Source organism: Sorex fumeus, unplaced genomic scaffold, assembly GCF_029834395.1.
Source record: "Sorex fumeus unplaced genomic scaffold, SorFum_2.1 ptg000058l, whole genome shotgun sequence".
In the NCBI taxonomy this organism is placed as follows: domain Eukaryota; kingdom Metazoa; phylum Chordata; class Mammalia; order Eulipotyphla; family Soricidae; genus Sorex; species Sorex fumeus.
In genome coordinates this window covers 10,283,446-10,300,787 of record NW_026606115.1, presented here as the reverse complement: position 1 = coordinate 10,300,787, position 17,342 = coordinate 10,283,446, and the positions used below count along the sequence as shown (strand labels likewise).

The window sequence follows — 17,342 nt, the reverse complement described above, 5'->3', positions numbered from 1 at the left end:
GAATTTGACCAAATTAATTGGTGCCTCAATAAAACTAGAATAGAGAATACAGAAATTGCATAGATATAAATATATCTTTATATTATATCATTGATTCCATTCTCTAGCCATATGGGAATCGGTGCACTCTAAGTACCCTTCATTACAGAAGTCATGGACATACTTTGGATTCTCTTGAATACAGAATGAAGAACAATGCTATGAATTTCACTCATAAGTTTCAGAAGGCAAACTGCTTATAGAGTATAAAGAAAAGATAATTACTGCCATTTTCACTCTCATTGTTTTAATTTTTTTCAAACTGACAAATGAAAACTTTATTTTTAAAGGCCAGTGGTAAAAAAAAAAAACGTTTTTAAACTTAAGGAAAATCCAACATGTAAACGTCAAAGTATGGTAGCTATATTTACTCAAAAATCAAAAATATTCAGCACGCATTTTCAGTCTCAATGCAATGAACTCAAGGCCAAGTATACATATTACATGTTTCAAGGATAGATTACAAATTATCATAATCATCATCGTCATCATCATCATCTTCACTTTTTCTTTTCAATGCTTTTGATGATTCATTGGCAGTATTTTGTGATGACACCATATTTGTGGTAATAAGAATGTTTTTGGATCCAATTAGAGATGAATTAATAAGAATATTCTGAACTGCTGATGCTGTAGGAATTGATGCTTTTACAGCTGGGGCCTCTGAAGTTGGCATCTGGACAGTAAACCTTTGCCCTGTAAGGACATTGGAGTCCCTACTTTAGTTGTGACAGACATTGTTTGTGGGGTTGGTGTTCCAAGTGTAGGAGTTCTTGATCTACTATTAATTGAATCAACACTTAATCATGGAACTGTTATTCTTCCCGCAAAAGTGGATCTATTTTTTGGTAAAGATGTATTTTTGGTAAAGATGTATTTGGTAAAAATGTATTTTTTGGTAAAGTCTACAGTTTGGAGCAGTCAAGCAGTATCTATCAGGCAGTAATCTAGGGCCACAATATGGCTTGATAAATGGCAAAGGGATCTGATTTCTTTGTCTTGCAATATCCAAGAAAAAATATCTTGGAGGACGAGAGGTAAAAGATAGGTCAGCACGATATTGGATTGCCAATCGCACATCATCTGCATCAACAGTAGCTTTCTTAGCATGATCTGAATAGATTTTTGCATCATCTAAAATTGTAGTTACATATCGGAAGGCAAACTCCAACATCTGAGTTATAACTCTAGGTTCATATTCTGTAATCCCCATATCCTTCAGGATTGTGCCATCATCTGTGCATCTTTTGGCATGCTCTAAACATATGGAACACTTCACAAATTTGCACATCATCCTTGTGCAGAGACCATGCTAATCTTCTCTGTATTGTTCCAATTTTAGTATATGTGCAGCCGAAGTGAGCACTATTTTTATTGTTAAATGGAAATTTCTACATATGTACAAATATAGAATTCTAAAATTTGGAACCTCAAACATTGAGTTCAACAGTTAGGTAGAGACAAACAATTCTGGGACCAGAGATTGAGTACAGCAGGTAGAGACAGTACAGTTATCTTGCAAGTAGTTGATTCAGATTCTATCCCATGGAAAACATATGGTTGTTTCAGCTCCTCAAGTAGTTTTCCCTGAGCAACTACTTGGGGAGTCAGCTCAGGGCACCACTGCGCGTGGTCCAAACAAAACAGAAAATAGCTCAAGAGATAGGACAGCAAATAGCGCATTTAACTTGTGTGGGGCCAACCTGAGTTCATTTCCCAGAATCCCATATGGTTCCTTGAGTACTGCTTGGGGTAATTCCTGAGTTCAGAGCCAAGAATAATCACCAATAATTGCTGGGTGTGGCCCCAAAGCATACAAAAAATGACTGTAATAATGATTATTTTAAAAAATCACAAATTTTCCTAGTGTTTTTTTGCACATTTGTTCATTTTTATTGAAATTCTGTTTTTGTAGTCCTGTTTTCTGTTACAGAGCAAACTTTAAGAAAATTGTAAATAAATATAGATTATAATTTAGGACATTCTGAATTTTGTTATAAATTTATCATTAGTTTAACGTTATGTAGCTTTAGAATATTAGCTTCACACCTCTATGCTTATTTTGTCATCACTCTCACAACCAAACCTTCAGTGACATCAAATCACAAAAATTTGACTCTTTTCATTCTTTATACATGTTCTCCTTTTCTCTGCTAATCACCATAGTACTCACTTAGTCCAGAGTCAGTTATCTTTCTGTTTGTTTTAATCAGTTAGTTTGCTTTTGTTACATATAGCTGATATATATATGTATATGTATATGTATATGTATATGTATATGTATATGTATATATATAAATATATATGAAGGAAGTCATGTAAAATTGTCATTTATTTATTTCAGTGAGGGGTTGGGTGATTTTCAACTAAACTACTAAGCTAAATTCTCACTCAAAATCAAAGGAACAAAACACTACTTTAAAGATAAAGAGCAGTTCAGGAACTTCATAGATTCAAAACCAAACCTAAAACAAGGACAAAAGGGGCTACTATAAGACAAGACAAGCCCTACAAGCACAACACACCCTTACAGAAAGATGACACAAAACCTCATAACAATAATCTCTCTTAAGGTCAACAGTCTAAATTCACCAATTAAGAGACACAGAGTGGAAAAATGGATTCAGAGACAGAACCCAACATTCTGCTGCCTACAAGAAACTCATCTCAACAGTCAGAGCAAACACAGACTCAAAGAGAAAGGATGGAAAACAATCCTGCAAGCAAACAGCTCCTTCAAAAAAGCTGGGGTGGCCATACTAGAATCTGACAATATTAACTTCAGGTTGAAAAAGACTAGAAGAACAGCAAAGGCTATTTTCTCTTGATTAAGGGATATGTACAACAGGAAGAAATCACACTCTTGAATGTATACGCACCTAATGAGGGAACAGATAAATATTTAAAACAACTGTTAACAGATCTTAAGGAGGACATTGCTAGCAACAAAATAGTACCTGGAGACTTCAACATCACTTTATCACCTCTGGATAGATCATCAAGAACAGAACTCAGCAAAGAAACATTGGCTTTGCAAGAAGAAATAGAAGAGAAAGGGCTTATACATCTACACAGGGCTTTATACCCCTAAAAGGAAGAATGCACATTCTTCTCCAGTGTGCATGGAACATTCTCCAAAATAGACCATGTCCTAGGCCACAAAACATACCTCCATAGAATCAGGAATATAGAAATGGTATCAACCATCTTTTCAGACCATGATGAACTGAGAATAGAAGTGAAATCACAAACAGACACGGAGAACCAGATCAAACACCTGGAAATTAAACAACTCCATGCTGAACAACGAGTGGATCAGGAAGGAAGTCAGGGACAAAATCAAAAGATACTTGGAAACAAATGAGAATGAAGACACAAGCTACCAGAACTTATGGGATGCAGCTATAAGCTATATGCTTGCAGAGCTATAAATTTTCCCTTATTAAGGGAAAAATTTATAGCTCTGCAAGCATATCTCAGGACGGAAGAAAGGATACACATAAACAACTTGACTTCACAGCTCAAGATCTTAGAAAAGGATCAACAGAAGGAGCCCAAATAGGCAGAACGAAAGAGATCATAAAACTTAGGCCAGAAATCAACGACACAGAAACCAAAGAAAGAATCCGAAAGATCAATGAAACCAAGAGCTGGTTCTTTGAGGAAATAAATAAGATCGATTAACCACTAGCAACACTCACAAAGAAACAGAGAGAGAGAACCCTAATATATCGAATCAGAAATAGGAATGGGGATATCACAATAGACACCAAAGAAATTAGAAACATCATCAGAGACCACTTTGAAAGTCTGTATGCCACGAAACAAGAGAACCTAGAAGAAATCGTTAAAACCTGGATTTCTAAAATCTCCTATAGCTTAATCAAGAAGATCTAGAGTACCTCAATAGAATTATTAACAACAAGGAAATTGAAACTGTAATCAAAATTCTTCATGAAAACAAGAGCCCAGGTCCAGAATTTTTCCAAACATTTAAACCGGACCTATTGCCAATTCTTCTCAAGCTTTTCCAGTAAATTGAAAACACAGAAACTCTCCCAACCTGTTTCTATGAAATCCATATCTCTCTAATACGAAAAGGAAACAAAGACACCACGAGAAAAGAAAACTAAAGGCCCATATTCCTGATGAACACGGATGAAAAGATTATCAACAAAATACTAGCAAATAGAATTCAACAACTCATCACCAAGATCATACACCATGACCAAGTGTGATTCATCCCTGGCATGCAAGGATGGTTTAACATTCGGAAATCAATCAGCGTAATCCATCATACCAACAAAAAGAAAGATAAAAATCATTATGATCATGTCAGTAGTTGCAGAGAAGGCATTTGATAAGATCCAACACCCATTTATGATGAAAACTCTCACCAAAATGGGGATAGAGGGGACTTTCCTCAATATAGTTAAAGCCGTCTATGACAAGCCTCCAGCAAGCATCATCCTCAATGGGGAAAAACTGAGAGCCTTCCCCCTAAGATCAGGAATATGACAAGGTTGCCTACTCTCTCCACTACTTTTCAATATAGTACTGGATGTACTTGCAATAGAGATTAAGCAGGAAAAAATATATTAAGGGCATCCAGGCAGGAAAGGAAGAAATCAAATTCTCATTTGTTGCAGATGATCTGATTCTATGCAGGGAAAGCCTCTTTAACAAATTGGGCTGGCAAAACTTGATGGCTACATGCAAAAAAGTGGTCTCAGAACTCTGCCTAATGCCATGTACAAAAGTGAGATCAAAATGGTTTAAAAACCTTAACATCAGACCAGAATTCATAAGGTACATTGAAGACAAGGTTGGCAAAACCCTCCATAACATTGAAGCTAATGGTATCTTCAAAGATGTAACGCCACTGGCCAAGCAAGTGAAAACAGAGATAGATAAATGGGACTATCTTAAACTATGAAACTTCTGCTCCTCAAAAGAAACAGTGACCTAAATACAAAGAAAGTCTACAGAATGGGAAAGAATATTCACAGAATACACATCCGTCAAGGGGTTTTTAATATCAAGGATATACAAGGTACTGGTTGAACTCCACAAGAAGTAAAATTCCAACCCCACCATAAATGGGGCGAAGAAATCAACAGACACTTTCCCAAAGAAGAAATCCGAATGGCAAAAAGGCACATGAGAAAATGCTCTACATCATTAATCATCAAGGAGGTGCAAATCAAAAACACAATGAGATATCATTTCACACCACAGAGGCAGGCCAAAAGAACAAAACCAACCGATGCTGGCTCAGATGTGGTGAGAAAGGGACACTCCTTCACTGTTGGTGGGAATGCCGACTGGTTCAGCCCTTTTGGAAAACAGTATGAACGATTCTCAAAAAATTAGAAATTGAGATCCCATTTGACCCAGCAATACCACTCCTGCGAATATATCCCAGAGAGACAAAAATGTATAGTCGAAGTGACATCTGCAATTATTTGTTCATTGCAGCACTCTTTAAAATAGCTAGAATCTGGGAAAAAAAAACTGAATGCCCAAGAACAGATGACTGGTTAAAGAAACTTTGGTACATCTACACAGTGGAGTACTATGTAGCTGTTAGAAAAGATGAAGTCATGAAATTTACATACAAGTGGTTCTATATGGAAAGTATCATGCTACGCAAAATGAGTCAGAAAGAGAGGGATAGACATAGATAGATTGCATTCATCTGGGGACATAAAGTAACAAAATAGGAGTTTAATACCCAAGAATAGCCGAGATCAGTACCAGGAGGATTACGCCATGCCTTAGAGGCCAGCCAGGCATTCTAGGGGAAAGGGCAGCTCAGATAGAGAAGGGAGCGCCAAATAAAGGGTGTTTGGAGGATCCTCCCAAGATGGAAGATGCATGTTGAAAGTGTACTATGGACCGAACATGATTGCCACTCAATGCCTCTTTTGCAGACCACAACACCCAAAAAGAGAAAGAAAACAATAGGGAATGACCTGCCACAGAGGCAGTGTGGGATGGGGGGAATGGGGCTGGGTGGGATACTGGGATCCATGGTAGTAGAAAATGGGCATGGGTGGAGGGATAGGTATTTGATCATTGTATAATCAAAGGCCCTCCTGTTGATCGTCGATATGCTCGAGCGGGCCCAGTAACGTCTCCATTGGAGACTTTGTTGTTACTGTGTTTGGCATATCGAATACTCTCGGTAGCTTGCCGGGCTCTCCGAGAGGGGCGGAGGAATCGAACTCGGGTCGGCCATGTTGGCCGCTTGTAAGGTGAATGCCCTACCGCTGTGCTATCATCACTCCAGCCCCAAGCACAAAAATTTGTAAGTCTACAACTGTACCGCATGGTGTTTCACTAATAAAAATAAAAATAAAAAAAAATTTCTGGTGCACTGGTATTTATTTTGAAACTTTCCCCCAACCTTTGTTGTTTAATACAGGTTTCCTGCATCTCATCATGGAGCTTAATGACTTTTTTCCTTCAGCTTCTGTCTCTCTGTTGCTGAACTTATATTGATTTTTTTATTTAACCTACAATGCTCTTCAGATCTGTCACTTTTGATTATATTTTCTCATTTCCATTCACTACTTGTATCAATTTTTTCTTTGAGTTCTTTAAACAAATTCTTCATGGTGACTTTCATTATCTAAGATTTTATAGAGATGTTTGCTGCTGGTAAAGCCCTCAAGCCTATTAACTTCACATATTGAGTTGGTGGGCTTCTACATGGTCTTCCTCTTGTTTTTTTCTGTACTTTGAATGTGAATTTTTGTAGAGTGCCCTAGTGAGTGTATTCTTATGAATTAGGCTCTCTGTTGATCTTTTCTTTCCCTGCTGTCTCTATCACAGAGATTCTTTACTATTCATTTAAAAGATAGAAAATGTTTATTGAAAAGGAAGAAACTCCCCAGCCTTGGAGGAACTTAACATAGAGCTAAGTTAAGTACGGCTAATTTTGTGGAATTTAAATTTATTTTCTAGTTTATATTCAATCACCATGAAGTAAAAGTTATAAAGATATTCATGATTTAGTTTCAGGAAAAAAATTTTCTAACACCAATAACTTCATCCGTGTGCACTTTCTTCCACCAATCACCGAGGTTTCACTCCCATTTCCCAGCAAGTCTCGGTTCTATGGCAAGTACCTTTTCCCTTTTTACCTTTTTTTCAATTTTAGGTATATTCATTTAAAATACTGTTCTTGATACAAATGTTATGCATATCACTTTAACAACATCTAGTCCAGCATCTATTCTAGCATCCAGAGTGATAATATACAATCTATCATTGTTGTACCAGTACCTTCCCTGACCTATCCCAATGTCCACCTACCCAAGTGACAAACTTCTTATTGAGGACAAGTTCTCCTGCACTTTCTATTGAGTTCAAATATTAGTTATTTCCCTACTGTTTCTTTATACTATGCATATGAGTGAGACCATTCTATGTCTATCCCTCTCTCTCTGACTCATTTCAATCAAAAAAGATACTTTCCAGATATATCTATTTATTGTACAATTTAATGAATTAATCTTTTATTACAGTCAAGAACTATTCCATTGTGTATGCTACTATAGCTTCCTTACATAGTCATCTTTTCATCAGAATTTTCACTGTTTATAGATTTTTGTCTATTAAAAATAGTGCTTCAATGAACATGGGGGTGCAAATGTCTTTCGTATCAACACTGGTTGTTGCTGTTCTCTTTGGTAAGTGCAATCTCTGCTGGTGAGGTGATATTTTGTTATTGTTTTTATTGAAATTTCCATTATGATTAGAGATTAGAGCATTTTTCATGTTCCCTTTGGCCAGTTCTATGTATTCTTTGAGGAAGTTTCTGCTGATCTATTCTATTTTAATGGAGTTCTATGTATTCTTTGTATGTATTCTTTGACGAAGTTTTTGTTGATCTATTCTCTCTATTTTAATGGAGTTGGATATATTTGGCAAAGTTCTACCAACGATTTATGTATCTTGGACATGAACCCTTTGTCAGATGAGTGGTAGGTAAATACTTTATGACAATATGTGGACTGTCTTTGAATTCTGATGACCATATTCTTTGAGGTGAAGATGATGCTTAATTTATTATAGTCCCATTTTTTATCATTGCTTTCATTTGCTTGTCCAGTGGTATATCATCCTTAAAATCCCTCTACCTTCAATGTCATGAAGAGTTCTACTTAAGTTTTACTCTACGTACCTCATGGATTTAAGTACAATATCAAGGTCTTTAATACATTTTCATTTGATTTTTGTGCATGCTATTAGAAAGAGGGCTGAGTTCATATTTTGTATGTGGCCAACCAGTTTTTGTAACACCGTTTCTTGAAGTGACTTTCCTTACTTCACTTCATATTTGCTCCTTTATTAATGATTAACAGACTATATATATGAGGCCTGTTTCTGGATTTTTATTTCTATTGCATTATTCTGTCTTTATTCCAGTTCCACACTGTTTTAATTATTACCACTTTGTTGTACAATTTGAAGTTGAGAAAAGTAATACTGCCTGCTTTACTTATCCCAAGGATTCTTTCGGATATTAGGTGGAGTTTATTGTTCCATATGAAATTCAAGAATGTTTTTTTTTAAATTTCACGAGTATCCTTATAGGGATTACATTGAATCCATGCAATGGTTTGAGGAGTATTGACATTTCGTTGATATTAATCCTTCCCATCCATGAGTATGTGGTATGGTTCCATTTTCTTTGTGTCCTCTTTTATTTGTTTGTTCATTGAAGTAGAGTTTTCTAGTTTTCTTTGTATATGTCTTTAACCTATTTAGTTAAGCCAATTTCTAGATATTTGATTTTCTGAGACAAACTTGGATATTTAAGAAATGTATTTCTCCTCTATTTCATTATTTGTTTACAGGAAATCCCTGGCTTTTAGTTGTGAATTGTATAAGCTGACACTTTACTCTACAAATCTATTACAGCCTAGGAGCTTTGTTTTTCAGAGTCTTTAGGACTTTCTAAATATAACATGTCATCTGTAAATAGAGTTAGATTGACTTATTCCTTTCTTATACAGATGCCTTTAATATATATGTCATGTACAATTTCTATGGTAAGTACTTCCAGTACTATATTTAAATAGAAATGGTTAGATTGGAGGACATTGTCTTGTACCTGATCTTAGAGGGAAAGCTTTTAGTTTATTCTCATTTCGTATGACATTTGCTGTGGATTTGTGGTAAATGGATTTAACTATGTTGAATAAGGTTATTTCAATTCCCATTTTATTTAGAGTTTTTGTCATAAATTGGTTCTGGATCTTATTGAACACTTTCTCTGCATCTATTGATATGGTACATTAATTTTATTTACTTGAGTATGTTAAATCGTCCTTGCATCCCAGGAATAAATCCCACTTGATCACGTTGTGAGATCCTTTTGATTAGATAATGGACTCCTTTGCAAATATTTTGTTGAACATCTTTGTGTTTATGTTAATCAGTTTGTAATTATTCTTTTTTGTGCTATCTCTGCCTGTTTCTGTTATAAGTATGATATTTACTTAATAGAAACTATTTGAGAGTATTTCTGTTTCTCTGTTTTCCTAAAAGATCCAGAACATAGTTAGCAGTAGCTTTTGTTTAAAGATTTCATTAACTATATTTATAATTAGCTTTTATTTTCAGGGAATAATGATGAGTTTGTTCATATGTATTTTATCTTCTTAATTTTTATGGAGGCTTGTGAAACAGCATGTGGTCTTTCATAGATAATGTCCCATATGCATGTGCATTCAGACATTTTGCATTTAAAAGACATATATATGGATATATACACACATGTATGTATATAAAATATAATATATATGTACACATATACATTGTGTAAACATATATATGTTATGTATATATTAAACTGCTAAACTCTCTTTCATTCATTTTTCATTCAATGCCAGTATTTCTTTTGAACATTATTCAATTGATTTATCAAAAGGTGACAGAGCAGTGTTAAAGTCTCCAACTATTATTTGTGTTGCTATCAATGTCTCCTTTCATATCAACAGTTGTTTTAAGTATTTTTCTGGTCACTTTTTAGGTGTATATGTGTTTAGTAATGTGAGTTCTTTATGATGTAAATATCCCTTGACTATCTCACAACATTTTTAAGCTTGAAATTGATGTTGTCTAAACCAAGTATGGCAAAGCTGACGCTTTTGTGGTTTTTTTTTCTTAAAACATTTTATTTCAACCTATCACTTTAAGGCTCTGCTTTCGCGTGCTATTCAAATGTATTTCTGCTAGGCAGCAGCAGCTTGGATTCAATTTTCTAATTTATCCTGCCACTGTTTGTCTCTTAATTGGTGCATTTATATCATTGTCATTGGGAAAGATTATTATCATGGAATTCTCTGCCATTTTCATGTAGAAGTTTGATATGTTTGTGATATTTGTCTCATTTTAAAGCAATCCTTCAGTTTTTATAAATTGATTTTGAGTCTATGAAGTTCCTGAGCTGTTGCTTACCTGTGAAATCCTGAATAATTCCTTCAAATCTGAATTAAAGTCTTACCGGATAAAATATTCTTGATGAGGCATTCATATCACTGATTTCTTTCTTTTTTTTTTTTTTTTTTTTTTTTTTTTTTTACCAAATCCCAGCATTATTGCATGCTGCCCTTTGATAAATCTGTTGTAAATCTTAAGGACATCCCTTTGTATGTGATTTCCTTCATTGTTCTGGCTGCATCAATGTCTATCCTTGGCTTTTCTCATTCTAATTAGGATGGGCCTTAGAGTGTTTTTATTTGGGTATTTTTTAGCTGGTACTCTTTAAAAAAAACTGGTACTCTGGCATTCCAACTCTGAAAAGTTCTCAGTGATGGATTCTTTAACTATTGTTCCTTCATTGGAATTGTCTTCCTGTTCATCTGCATTCTGATAAATCTTATGTTCCTCCTCTTCAATTCAACCCAGAGTTCTCTTGTACGCTGTTCATTTACTTTGAGGCCTTTTTCCATATTCTGTTGCTGTTGAAGTTTTTTGTAGCTCATCTCGGAGCTTCCTGATTTTGTCTCTCAGCTATTGTTACACTACTGCTGAAGCCTTCTAGTGAGTTTTTCATTTCACCTGCCAAATTCTTTAGTTCTGTTATTTCTGCTTAATAGTTTTCTCATTTCTGGTTTCATATCCACTTGTGTTTTATTGACATTCCATCCCATTGTTTCTTTGAGCTTCTTAAACATCCTCAATATTTCCTCTCAAAAATCATTATCAAATAGGTGATATAGCCGTTTATTACTACTTGAGTTTTTATCTTCTATCACTAAAAATAGTAGGGTCCTGTGTCACTTTCCAATTGTGAATTTTGCGTCTGTAGGGTTTCTTTTTCCTTTCTTTCTTTTTTTTTGGTATGTTTTTGTGTAGACAGGTGACTAAAATCAGGATGTCAATGTGTGCTCTCTGTGGGGATATGAAGACATAAACTATGAGGAAGCAGTGTTACCCATTTTGCAGGATTCCAGACCATAAGGGTAAATTGGCAACATCTGAATGTGAGCCGTGGAAAATCACAAAATGATTTTGAGTGACCAGAATTACTCAGGGAGCAACTCTGACAAAAACAACATGAAAAAGGGACAATATCCAAAATTAATATAGAAATCTTTCGCAAATTACTAGAGAAATTAATTCAAAAGTACATTGGAAGATCATCTAACATGGCCAAGTGTGATTTATTCCTGGGATTCTGGACTCATTTAACACATGCAAATAAATGAAAATGCAGAACAAATACAGTTGATCTTATCAATATATGGAATAAAATTAGCTGACAAAATTCAACATTGTCTAGTGGTAGAACACTGAACAAACTGAGAATAAAAGGAATTGTTACAACATAATAGTGATTATGATAGTTATGGTTGAAAGATCGATAGGAAATAGATTCAATGGGGAAAAGCAGTTTTTTCTCTTGAACTGGAATCAAGACAAAGTTGACCACTCTCTTCAATTCTAATAAATACTGGAAGACTTTACTAGAACAGTTAGGAAAGACAAGGAAATTAAAGGTTTAATGTTGAAAGGGGAAGTATAAATATCTCTATTCACAGGTTACATGAGCTTAAATATATAAAAACAACTAGGGGAAAATTTGTAAGTCTACAACTGTACCTCATGGTGTCTCACTAATAAAAATTAAAAAAAAATAAAAGCAAAATAATTTAATAAAAATTATTTTTATCACTAATATAAAGATTTAGTAGTATTTCAAGATATTAGGTAAAATTTTATTTATAATAGTATAAACAAAATACTTAGAGATAAAGCTACCCTAAAAGTAACATTTTCATTCATAATATATCCAGATAATTATATTAAATATTAATGATTGGATCATTTTACTCTTAAAACTATTTGATTCTATAAAATTTTTAGTTTCCGGGGCCAGAACTATAGCACAGCGGGTAGGGTGTTTGCCTTGCATGCAGCCGACCTGGGTTCGATTCCCGGCATCCCATATGGTCCCCTGAGCACTGCCAGGAGTAATTCCTGAGTGCAGAGCCAGGAGTAATCCCTGAGCATTGCCGGGTGTGACCCAAAAAGCAAAAAACAAAAAATGTAGTTCCCTCAATATAGTTCTGAAATACAGCATGTGTGTAAGAAATTAGGGAATTAACTTGTAAGTTTAAAAGTGGTAATGTAGTATAATTTTTACAATAACATAATTTCATTGTTAGAGATTGATGCTTTTGGATAATGCATTCTGCGAATACTATAAAATTAGATTTATGTAAATGAGAGAAATTACAGATAGAAAGTGAAAATTTTAAGAAATTATATAAGAATAGAAATACTTTATTGAGGATAATGGAAGAAATATGCCTCAAAATTATCTGAATATTTTTAAATTAAGGTACATAAAAGAATTTGAGTGCAAAATGTATGAGAAAAAATATTAGGCAAACAAACTGTACAGTTTATCACTATAGATAATGAATTTGTATAATAATATTTAAATTATATTTTGACGTTCATACTATAGTTATATAAAATTTTATCTCATCTGTCAAAGGAAAATATTCTTAAATCAGTGCTAAACTTTTGTATTAGATTGAACATTATTAGAGCATTCCGCCTGGAAAATAAATAAATTTTTGTTATCAAAATAACTTCATATGCTTTATGTGAGGTTTATCATAAGGTTTTTGATCAATCTAGTAAAAACCAGTCTTAATTTTAAAAGAAATAAGTTTTATTAAGAATGATGGAAGTTTTTACATTGCTTTTCAAATATTTATCACTTTGATTAAATGGGTAACTAAATGTCATTTAATCTATGAGGCAAGTGTGTTACTGCTATTTTAATGCCTATGATAAAGCTACCCTGAGATGAAAATTCTAAGAAAAGAATAAAGTTTTTATTAAAAGCAAAATAAATATGGAACGTTTTAATAGAGTTTTAAAGACATCTTACAATAATTGTTCTTTCCCTCTCTGTAAAGAGAAATACAGATGAATTAAGCCTATGTTGTGTGTTGAAACCATATAGGACATCTCACAATAGGACAAATGTCTAACCATTATGGATATATGAGAATGTTCGGGTGAATATTAATATGGGTACTCTAAAATTATGCAAAATTCCTAAAGGTCTTGTAAAACTCTAGTTAATTCAGCATATTATTCTAGGATAAAATATGATCAAATTGAGACTATTTCCCTTATAATTGTGATATAATTTATTAAAATATGGGTCTTTAAACCTTTTCTTCATTTACATGAGTTATTGTTTTAGGCATTAATGTTTAGAGAAATCCATGGGAAGGACTTTATTGGATTTTCAAGAGGACAAGTTTCTGGGCCACAGCGATAGTATGGTGAATAGGGCTCATACTTTGCACATGGTTGACCCTGGTTCAATTCCAAAAGGTCCCCTAGCCCCACCAAGAGAGATACTTGAGACCACAGCCAGTAAAATTATTCCCCTTTCCTCCACAAAGTTGATCATGATACCAAGGAGGAAAGAATTTAAGAACCAGTGGACTCAAAAGTATCAAGAGAAAAAAAATACCAAGAGAGGGCCAAAGAGATAGCAGAGTGGGTAAGAAGCTTCAGCTTCGCATTTGTATATGCTTCCCTGATCCCCATCCTGAGAGATTCCCTGACTAGAAAGCAAGTGCAAAGCGCTGAGAACAACTAGGTGTGGCCCCAAAACAACAACAAAAAATAAACACAAAAGATCTATGAATTCTACAGATAGCATGTATGATGCTTGCTTCATTTGTAGTTGACCTAGATTGGCCTGACACTACATATAGTCCTCTGATCAGTGCCAAATTTAATTACTAAAAATAGAGTCAGGAGTAATCCCTGAGCAGTGATAGTTGTGGCCCCAGCGCCTACCCCCCAATTTCAAGATGTAGAATTTGTCTACATGAAACTAAGTATACTATTGAATAAAAATGTAACATGAATGACCTTTTGCCTGAAAAAATGTATTACTTTTCCAGATTTGAGAATATTTCATTTTTCAGCTATAGCTTGAGGCAATCTGGTTGATTACATATTGTGTGCAGAGCTAAAGTGTTTGCTTTTCTTTTCCTCTGACAGCATCAGAGGAATGTGAAAAGCTTTAATTATTTTTATTTTTCACAGCAATATATTAAATTTCTATAAAACAGGGAAGAACTATTTGCTCTGTGCAATAAATAAGTTGAGAACAGGTTCTATTGCTAAGGTTTTTATGGATGTAGGTGTAAATTAGTAAAACCTTTTTTGGTGGTGGTAGTTGGGTCATGCCAGTGATGTTTAGGGACATCTCCAAGTTCTATGCTGAAGTGTGACCCATGGAAGTATTCAGAGGACTGTGGTGCTATCAAGGATCAAAGAGATGTGACGGCATGCAAGGAAAGTGACCTACCTCCCAAACTCTATCTCTCTGCCTCATATTACTAAGGCTATAAATGGAAAGACAAAGGCCATGTTTCTTGATCTATTAAGATTGTTTCAGATCAAACGAAAAGTAGTCTATTGACTTGCTTTTAGGGTTCCAGTCCACTGTAAAGACACAAAATATAACCTTTTGACAGAGCTAGAAATTACAGAACATTTTGTGAACCCCAAATAAATGAAAATTCAACCAGAGAGTATTAGTAATTCAAATAGTCTTATAGTAACTCCTAAGAAAGATGAGTGATATGACGCCTAATATCTTCAACCATTAGGTATTCAATAGAAATTTCTTTAACAGCTCAATCCTGAGAATTGGACACACAGCCCCTCTTTTCCGTTGGATAACACAGTCAATCTTGATCCAGACACTACGGTGCAAATAAATTGTATGAATTAACTGCATCAAATTTAACTAAACTCAAATTTATTCTCTTAGTAATAGAATAGATAATATTTGCAAATCATATAGAAGATCAGGGAAGTTATCCAGAATACAATAATTTCTAAAAATATAACAAAAATGACAAAATTAGTCATATGACTTAAATTTGTGTTTCTTCATATAAGATAAATAAACCAACTAGTATGTGAAAATATGTTCAAAGTCACCAACCAGGGAAATTGAAAGCAAAAAAACAAAATTATATATCATTTATATCATTAAGATAGTCACCATCAAAAATCTAAATAAATAGAAACAATTGCTATGTTGAAGAATTATCTAGAATACCTTGTATAATGAAATCTTAATATTAAAGACTAATACTCTAGGGTAGTACAGGAATATATACTGCAAAGTATGAAGAAACACTTGAAGAAACACTATACTAGTGTACTGATATACACTACAAATTAAGGAAAAGCTCAAGATGTAAGTATATAAGTAGTATTTGTATGTGCATTAAGTTCTAGTGTTCAGAGGATATGGAAAGTTATGCTGATTGTTGGACCAACAGAAATGGTTGGATAGGACTAAGATGACAAAGAGAAAGGATGATTTGGTCATTTCTATTTGTGGACAGAGAGTACGAGCTAAGAAATTCTTAAGGTCTCTCAATTACTTAGAATTTGAAGATGTGAGCTTAAAATAGTAGATGCGTGGATGATTGAAATCCAGTCATGAACAACTTTGTAGCCGTGTATCACATGGTGATTCAAAAAAAAATAAGAAAATAAGAAATAACAATATATGCATGTAAGATGTGAAGTAAGGACAGTATTTGATGGTCAAGGACATTTTGGCAGTGGTTCATATTTAGTAAATCAAAACCACAAATGTTAACACTATTTTAACCATGTAACCTAAATTACAAAGAAATTGGTTCAAAGAAGTGGAAAATTAAAAATAAGAAGGATTGGGAGGTCTGAACAGCTGCATTACTCTATAAAGCATGGACTAAATGAATGAATTTCTTATTTTTTTTAAGTGAAACACCACTAGGTGTAGGATAATACTGTTTTGTCCATTCTGCATAGCCTCAGGGAGTTTAGGTTTATTGGGTTGCTCCCATCACAGTGCCCCCCTTACTTTGTGTTTCTTTGTAACTTCTTTCTTCGTGCTCTCTTGACTTGTAAATATTATTTTTCTCTTCTCCCTAAGTCCTTTGCATAGTTTTTTCAGAGCAATGTCCTTTTTGTATGGACACAAGAAGACATGCTTTTGTAATGTGACTCAGTAATATTTCCCTCCTGGTTATCTGTTCTCTCACCTAAGTCTCAGCTGCCTTTACTTCCTACCGTCCCCAAAAGCAGGGTCCTGAAGAGGGAATGGATGGAACCAGGGCAAGCGGTAAGCTATGAAAGGGACCCTGGTTGGTGAAGGAGGGTCCCTTTCTCACCACATCCATGCCAACACCGATTGCATTTGTTCTTTTGGATGTGGACCAGTCTCTGTGGTGTGAGATGATATCTCATTGTTGTTTTGATCTGCATCTCCCTGATGATTAATGATGTAGAGCGTTTTCTCAGGTGCCTTTTTACCATTCGGATTTCTTCTTGAAATAGAATAATGTAGAAGAAAAATACACGTGGAGAGAGAGAGCCCAGGCTACGAGATGGAGATGGAGAGAGATGGGTAAGAAAGACAGAGAGAGATGGGAATGAGGAGCAGTGAAGACTAGAATGGGGGGCTAAGAAAGACTGGGGCAGGCGCATGGAGAGAATGGAATAAATAGCATCTGATCAATCAAACTGCTTGGCCCTCACTTCCCTCGCCATCTGCCCCATGGCAGGGTCACCCTGGCTGGGTGAACGGCCTGGGAACACTATGAAAGTGGGCGGCTAGGGGAAGAGCAATCAGGGCCACCCTGGCCACCTTCAAAGAATTTTTACAATGAGGTACAGTTGTAGACTTACAAACTTTCATGCTTGGGTTTTAATTATACAGTGATCAAGTACCCATC

General features: G+C 34.7%; 1 non-coding gene and 1 pseudogene across 1 annotated transcript; both read right to left on the bottom strand.

The window, feature by feature from the left end:
- Nucleotides 1–393: 393 nt before the first annotated feature.
- LOC130034256 (transcription initiation factor TFIID subunit 9-like) lies at nucleotides 394–1,293 on the bottom strand (annotated as a pseudogene).
- A 5-nt stretch (nucleotides 1,294–1,298) lies between these two features.
- Nucleotides 1,299–1,405, bottom strand: LOC130034356 (U6 spliceosomal RNA). Its single transcript, XR_008794121.1, has one exon. It is a non-coding gene; the product is annotated as a U6 spliceosomal RNA (small nuclear RNA).
- Nucleotides 1,406–17,342: the final 15,937 nt, after the last annotated feature.